Source organism: Acinonyx jubatus, chromosome B4 (genome assembly GCF_027475565.1).
Source record: "Acinonyx jubatus isolate Ajub_Pintada_27869175 chromosome B4, VMU_Ajub_asm_v1.0, whole genome shotgun sequence".
NCBI lineage: Eukaryota > Metazoa > Chordata > Mammalia > Carnivora > Felidae > Acinonyx > Acinonyx jubatus.
The window spans coordinates 79,641,641-79,649,336 of record NC_069387.1 but is presented as its reverse complement, the minus strand read 5'-3'; the positions used below and the strand labels follow the sequence as shown (position 1 = coordinate 79,649,336).

The 7,696-nt window shown below is 36.4% G+C and overlaps 1 pseudogene; it reads left to right on the top strand.

Moving 5' to 3' along the window:
- The first annotated feature begins 1,983 nt into the window (after positions 1–1,983).
- LOC106982812 (olfactory receptor 9K2-like) lies at positions 1,984–3,271 on the top strand (annotated as a pseudogene).
- The last annotated feature ends 4,425 nt before the right edge of the window (positions 3,272–7,696 follow it).

The window sequence follows — 7,696 nt, the reverse complement described above, 5'->3', positions numbered from 1 at the left end:
TGATTTTGCATATTCAAATATCATGAAATATATATCTATATAAGTAATATTAATTGCTATTTGCCAAATACAGAACATTGTGCTGAATTTATTATGGAGGACAAGTTGCAGTGTGATCTTAAAGAAGGACTTATTAATATTTAATATGAATATTAAAATGTAATCATAGCTACCATCCTTGAAAGCAGGATATATGCAGACGTGGTTTTTTTAAGATTTTTTAAAATGTTTATTTATATTTGAGAGACAGAGACAGTGCATGAGCAGGGGAGGGGCAGAGAGAGAAAGATACAGAATCTGAAGCAGGCTCCAAATTCTGAGCTGTCAGCACAGAGCCCAGGGCGGGGCTCAAACTCATGGACTTTGAGATCATAACATGAGCTGAAGTTGGACGCTAAACCAACTAGGCCACCCAGGCTCCCCTATGAAGAAATGTTTTAACTTACATTGAAAATTGGAGAATTTATTTGGAAAGAAGAAAATTTAACTGAATTCTGAAGTACAAATAGACGTTAAGTCAGGTAAAGGAACTGGAAGGGCTTATTTAACAAAGTGGAACTGTGCTGTGATTAAGAATGCACGGATTCTGGGGGCACCTGGGTGGTTCAGTCAGTTAAGTGCCCGACTTCAGCTCAGGTCATGATCTCAGTGGTTTGTGAGTTTGGCCCAGGTCGGGCTCTGTGCTGACAGCTCAGAGCCTGGAACCTGCTTCGAATTCTGTGACTTCCACTCTGCCTCTCCCCTGCTTTTGCTCTGTCTCTGTCTCTCAGAAAATGAATAAAGGTTCAAAAAAAAATTAAAAAAGAATGCATGGATTCTGGAGTCAAGTTTTATACTACAAATTCTGATTCTATTCCTAGTAGATGGTATCAACAGACTTTATTTCTCTGTATCTCAGTTCCCCATCTGTAAACTAGGGAATATCATAGGACTCACCTCATATTAGGTTGTATGGATTAAATGAGCTACTGTAAAAGCATTTAGAAAAGTGGCTGGCATATCAAAAGTACAACTTTATTGTTTTTGTTATTATTATTATTTAGGCAGAATCAAGCACATGGAGCCTTGAGAGGACAGAAAAGTTAACATATTTTTTTATTACAAGCAGTTCAAATCCTCAGCTGAGCTGTGTAGTAAATGAGGCATGACACCTATGAAAGTCATATCCAAGGTGAATCAGAATGAGGTCAACAACCCTTTATATGTATCTTTTGTTCAGTAATTTTTTCTAAAGTAACACTTCCATCTAGACTATCAGGAGGCCTCTTCCTAAAAAAATTCTGGACTGCGAGCTGAGGTAATGCAGGGATGAAAGGGCTATGGACGCCCATCTGGGAGAGACATCTCAGCACATCAGTCCGATAACATTTGCATTTATGTGTGCACAACTTTGATCTTAGTGAGTAAAAACCTTACATCAGAATTCAAAGGTTCCATTACCTACAAAAAGTATTTGCACCTCTTAAGTAATTTTTATTTAAGGTCAGTCAGATTCTTTAGATGTGTTTACACGTAATATAAGTTAAGGCCTCGGAGTTAAGATTTCCTAAGTGAGGGTACTGAATCTGCTCATATCTCCAAATGCAGACACTGTAATTCCTTCCCAAATGTCAACTATTAAATTATTTGTGTTCCTTTCCAATAACCTCTTCATGACAATGAACTTATTGCATAAATTGTGAGTCAGAAACATACACAGAAGTGATACTTGCAAATGTGAAAGGCCCTTGGGTGGAAGGAAACTGTATTAGATTCAAGGGAAAACATCTAATCCACCATTGCAGAAAGAAGGACATAAAACTAACATTTTGATTCATCCTCAGCTGCAAAGGCTTAAATTGAAGTCACAGTAATTTTATAAAGTTAACAAGAATAATGATTATACAATAGTTTTGTAATCCTAATTCTGCAATGGTTAGTTGTAACTACGTTCATCACCAGACTTCATTTGTTTTTCCTTGGGCCTCTCAGCAGGTTTCTGCCATGGGTGACAGAGGAACAAACAATGACTCTGAAGTAACTAACTTCATTCTTGTAGGGTTCAGAGCCCACCCAGAGCTCCACATTCTCCTCTTCCTGATCTTTCTGCTTGTGTATGCCATGATCCTCCTAGGGAATGTTGGGATGATGACCATTATTATGACCGATCCCCGGCTGATCACACCCATGTATTTCTTCCTGGGCAACCTGTCCTTCATTGATTTCTTCTATTCGTCTGTTATTGCACCCAAGGCCATCATCAACTTCTGGTCTGAGAGCAAGTCCATCTCCTTTGCAGGCTGTGTGACCCAATTCTGTCTCTTTACCCTCTTCATCGTGGCAGAGGGATTTCTCCTGGCAGCCATGGCCTATGACCGCTTCATTGCCATCTGCAACCCACTCCTCTACTCTGTCCAGATGTCAGCATGTCTCTGCACTCAGTTGGTGGCCGGTTCCTATTTATGTGGCTGCATCAGCTCGGTTCAGACCATACTCAGTTCAGACCAGTATGACATTTACTCTGTCCTTTTGTGGTTCTCGGGCCATTGACCACTTTTACTGTGACACTCGCCCACTTGAGAGGATATCTTGTTCTGACTTCTTCATCTATAGGATGATTTCCATTTTCTTATCGAGCATCATCATCTTGCCTACCATCATAGTTATTATTATTTCTTACTTGTATATTGTGTCCACAGTTCTCAAGATATGCTCCTCTGAGGGACGTAAGAAAGCGTTCTCCACTTGCAGCTCACACCTGGGAGTCGTGAGTGTGCTGTACGGTGCTGTGTTTTTTATGTATCTCACTCCTGACAGATTTCCTGAGCTGAGTAAAGTGGCCTCGTTGTGTTACACCCTAGTCACTCCCATGTTGAATCCTTTGATTTACTCCCTGAGAAACAAAGATGTCAAAGAAGCTCTAAAAAACTTCTAAAGAAAAATCCTATTCTTTGATTATTGTTTTTTTCCTCCATTGATTTTGTGGCTATTTCTTTCATACTCCTTGTACCCATTAAAGAAAGTTATTCAATTAAACATTATAAATACATTATTGGAACTGTTTTTTAGTGAGGTACCTGGAACATTGTTCATCTTGAACGTCTCAGATATCGGAGATGTCCTGGATGTTAGAGAAGCATTTTTCACAATGAGCCTTCCCACTATCTCAAGTAACATTCTGTTCACAGAATTGGTTTGTATTTATTTAATGCCTTGCTGCTGAGCACAAATTTTATATTTAATATAGTATATAAAAAATGTTTTGTGAGTGGTTTGTTTTGGAATTTCTCCTTGCTTCATAACATAATCACTAATATTGACAAGGATGTCCAACTTATTTTAAAAAATAATGTTTTCCAATTATATAACTACCTTGTTTTAGCACGTTATATAGTTACTGAATATTCATTTTGAATCAAATATCTGATATGCATTATATCAAGAAGAAATAATAATAATAATAAACAAATAATAAGTAATCTTTGCTATAAAGATTAATTTGGAAATTTTTATATCAAATGATCAGGCATTGTAGAGTGTTCTGAGACACTACTAGTTGCTAAATCCTAATATAAAGAAAGAAAGTGGTAGATAGTGACCTGGAAACATTTTTGAGCAATCATTGCCTCAATTGGGGTTTTTGTACATTGTTTTCCTATGTTAATTATTGTGAAGAATATTTAATAAAGGTATAGAGCAAGTTCGCATTAACATAGTGTGTTATCCAAAACTTACTCATCTTTGCTTTGAATATTTATATATTTGATTAATACATTGACAGTGTAATATGTCTTGTGGTAGGCTCAGGTATAAATAACAGTATTCTTTAGGAAACTTACAATTCAGTGTGAGAATCATATCCTTGAATTCACAAGCAATCCAAATCCACAGATTTTTATGCCAAAGATAAACATACAGATTACAAAGTGGGGTGTCTGAGAGTGTGTCCTGGCAATCAGGGAAAGTCTTCAGTCTGTATTGAAGATCTGTTTAAAGGGAATAAGATTGGAGTCAGTATACTGCTATATCAGTTCATGTCATTGATGTGGGCTTGAAATATAGTAATGTAATCGGGAAAAAAAAAGGTGATTTGAAAAATTGTGGGTTAGAGACCTATTACCTGCTTAGTATGAGGGGAGTACACCAAGGAAGTGTATCTCACCATTTTTGGTCTTGTATGATGTTTTTGGTGATGTTACCAATAGATAAAAAGTAAAGGAACTCTTAGCAAACTAGGAATAGAAGGGCATTTCCTTAACTTGAAAAAGAACATCTATAAAAACCTACAGATGAGATTATATTTAATGCTGATGAAATAAAAGCTTTCTCAATAAGATAGGAATCAGGCAAAGATGTCCCCGCTCACCATATCTCTTCAGCACCCTTTTTGGGTGTCTTAGATAATGTAATAGACAAAAAGGACTTAAAAGGGCTGAATGATGTCTCTCCAAATTCATATGTTGAAGCCCTGACCCCCAATATCTCAGTATGTGACTATATTAGGAGATAGAGCCTTCAGAGAAATAATCTAAATAAGGCTATTACAGCCGGGTTCTAATACAGTGTGGCTGGTGTGTTTATAAGGAAATATTAGGAGACACAAAGAGACATTAGAGGTGCATATGCACTCAGAGACAACCATGTGAAGAGGGAGCAAAAGGGCAGACATCTGCAAGTCAAGGACAGAAGCTTAAGAATATTTACTTAGGGCACCTTGATTCTGGGCTTCCAATCTTCACCACTGGGAGAAAAAAAATTGGTGTTTAGGGCATCCCGTGTGTGGTATTTTGTTATGGCAGCCCTGGTAAAATACTATAAAGCATTATACACAACGAAAGGAAGAATAAATCGATCTTTGTTCACAGGTGATTGTTGTCTATGTAGAAAACCTGAAAGAATTGCCCAAACAACCTCCTAAAACTAATAGGAAATATAGGAGTGTTGCAGGATATATGGTTACTATACAAAAGTTAATTGCTTTCCATATACCAGCAATGAGAAAGTATTTTAAAATTAAAACACAATACTATTTATATTATCACTTTTCCTAATAATATACTTAGGTATAAATCTCACAAAATATGTATAAGATCTCTAGAATGAAAGATATAAAATTATAATGGAAGAAATCAAAGAAGACCTATATAAATGGAGAACCATTGATTGTTCATGGAGAGGAAGACAGTATTGTCAATATGTCATTTCTTCCCAACTTGCTCTATACATTCAATCCAATCTCAATCAAAACTCTAGCAAGTAATTTTTTGTTATTGACAAACTTCAGATATTAACATGAAGTTATATGAAAGGGTAAAAAGCCACAATAACCAACTCAATATTGAAAGAGAAGAGCAGCATGGGAGGACTGATATTAAACAATTTCAATTCTGCAAAACAATACAGCTACACTAATCCAGACAGTGTGGTATTATTGGTGAAAGAATAAACAAATAGATCAATTGAATCCAATAGAAAAACTAAAAATAGATCCTCATCAATAGAATCAGCTGATCTTCAAAAAAGGAGGAAAGCAAAGGTAATACAATGAAGAAAAGGCAGGATGTTCAATAAAGAGTGCTGAAACACCTGGACACCCAGAGGCAAAACTGTGAGCATAGACATAGACGTTACAACATTCACAAAAATTAACTCAAAGAAGTCATAAACTTAAGTGTAAAACACAAAATTACAAAACCCTTAGAAGATAACATGGGAGAAATCTAGATGACTTTGTGTTTGGTGATGTCTTTTTAGATATAAGACCAGGGCACAATCCATGAAAAGCATAATTGATAAGTTGAAATTCACTAAAATTAAAAACTTCTGCTCTGTGAAACACACGTTTGGCAATTAAGAAGAAAAGACATATAGTCTCAGGGAAAATATGTAGAAAAGATATATTTAATAAATGTTATGCAAAAATGCAAGGAGCACTTAATACTCAAGTATAAGAAAACAAACAACCCTATTAAAAACTAGACACTGACCTTAACAGACACCACTCAAGGAAGATATGCAGGTGGCAGATAAACATAGGAAAACGTGTTCTATACCATATACAGTGAGGGAATGTCATGTAAAACAACAATGGGATACCACTATGCACCTATCAGAATAACCAAAATGCAGAATACTGACAACATCAAATCATTGCATGTGGAGCAACAGGAACTCTTAACCATCACTAGTGGGTAATGCAAAATAGTACAGCCACTTTGGAAGACAGTTTGGCAGTTTCTCACAAAACTAAACACACTATTACTGATCTATGATCTAGCAAGTATGTTGCTTGGTATTTATCCAAACAAGCTGAAAATTTAGGTCTGTACCAAAACCAGCACATGGGAGTTTACAGCAGGTTTATTCATAAGTGTCAAAATATGCAAGCAACCAAGATTTCCTTCAGTAAGTGACTAGATAAATAAACTATGGTATATTCAGGGAACAAAATATTATTTAGTGCAAAAAAACAATGAACTATCAAGCTGCAAAAAGACCAGGAGGAATCTTAAATACTTATTACTGGTGAAAGAAGCCACTCTGAAAAGAATACCTATGTGTGGTCCAAATATGGCATTCTGAAAAAGGCAAAACTATAGAGTGAGAAAGAAGATAAGTGGTTGCTAGGGCTGTGGGTTGGGGAAGGGATGAACACCAGAGCAGAAAAGATTTTTAGGACAAAAGATTGCATGGTTCCATCATTATGGATACATGTCATTTATATTTGTCCAAACCCATATGATACCAAGGGTGAACCCTTAAGCAAACTGGATTTTTGAGGATAATAGGTGTCATTATAGGTTCATCAATTGTCATAAACATACCAATCTGGTGGGGAATGTTGGCAATGGTAGAAGGTATGCATGTGTGGGGGCAGGAGACATCAGGTAAATCTCTCTACCTTAAACTTTTCTAAAAAATTGAAGTCTTAATTAAAAAGAAACAAAAAGAAAGAACAGTAAACTACTACCACTACACTCTATTACAATGGCCAAAATAAAAACTACTGATGCCACCAAACTCTGGCAAGGATGCGGAGGAACAGTAATCCTCAGTCATTGCTATGGTGAATGCAAAATGGTACAGCTAATTTGGAATAAAGTTTTTCAATTTCATACAAAACTAAACATACTCTTACTCTTACTATACATACTCTTACTATACAATCCAGCAATTGTCCTCCATGATATTTACTCAAACAAGTTGAAAACTCTCATGTCCACACAAGATCCTGCACATGAATGTGTCTAGTGGCTTTATTCATAATTGCAAAAACATGGAAATAATGAAAATGTCCTTTGGCAGGTAATGAATACTAAACTGTAATATATCTAGACAATAGAATAATATTCAGAGGTAAAAAGAAATGAGCTAAGGGACCCCTGCTTGGCCCATTCCGTTAAGCATACAACTCTTGATTTGCCTCAGGTCATGATCTCAGGGTCCTGGGATCAAACTGCCTCAGGCTCCATGATGGGTGGGAAGCCTGCTTAACATTCACTCTCTCTCCCTCTGCTCCTCCCCCACTCGTGCCCTCTCTCTCTCTCTCTCTCTCTCAAAAATAAAATAAATAGGGTAGAAAAAAAAAAAGAAAAGAAAAGAAATGAGCTAACTCTTTCAAGCTGTGAAAGGACATGTAAATGTGGCTGTAAATGCATGTTATCAAATGAAAGAAGCCAATCTGAAACGGTACATGCTGCATGATTCCCACTATACA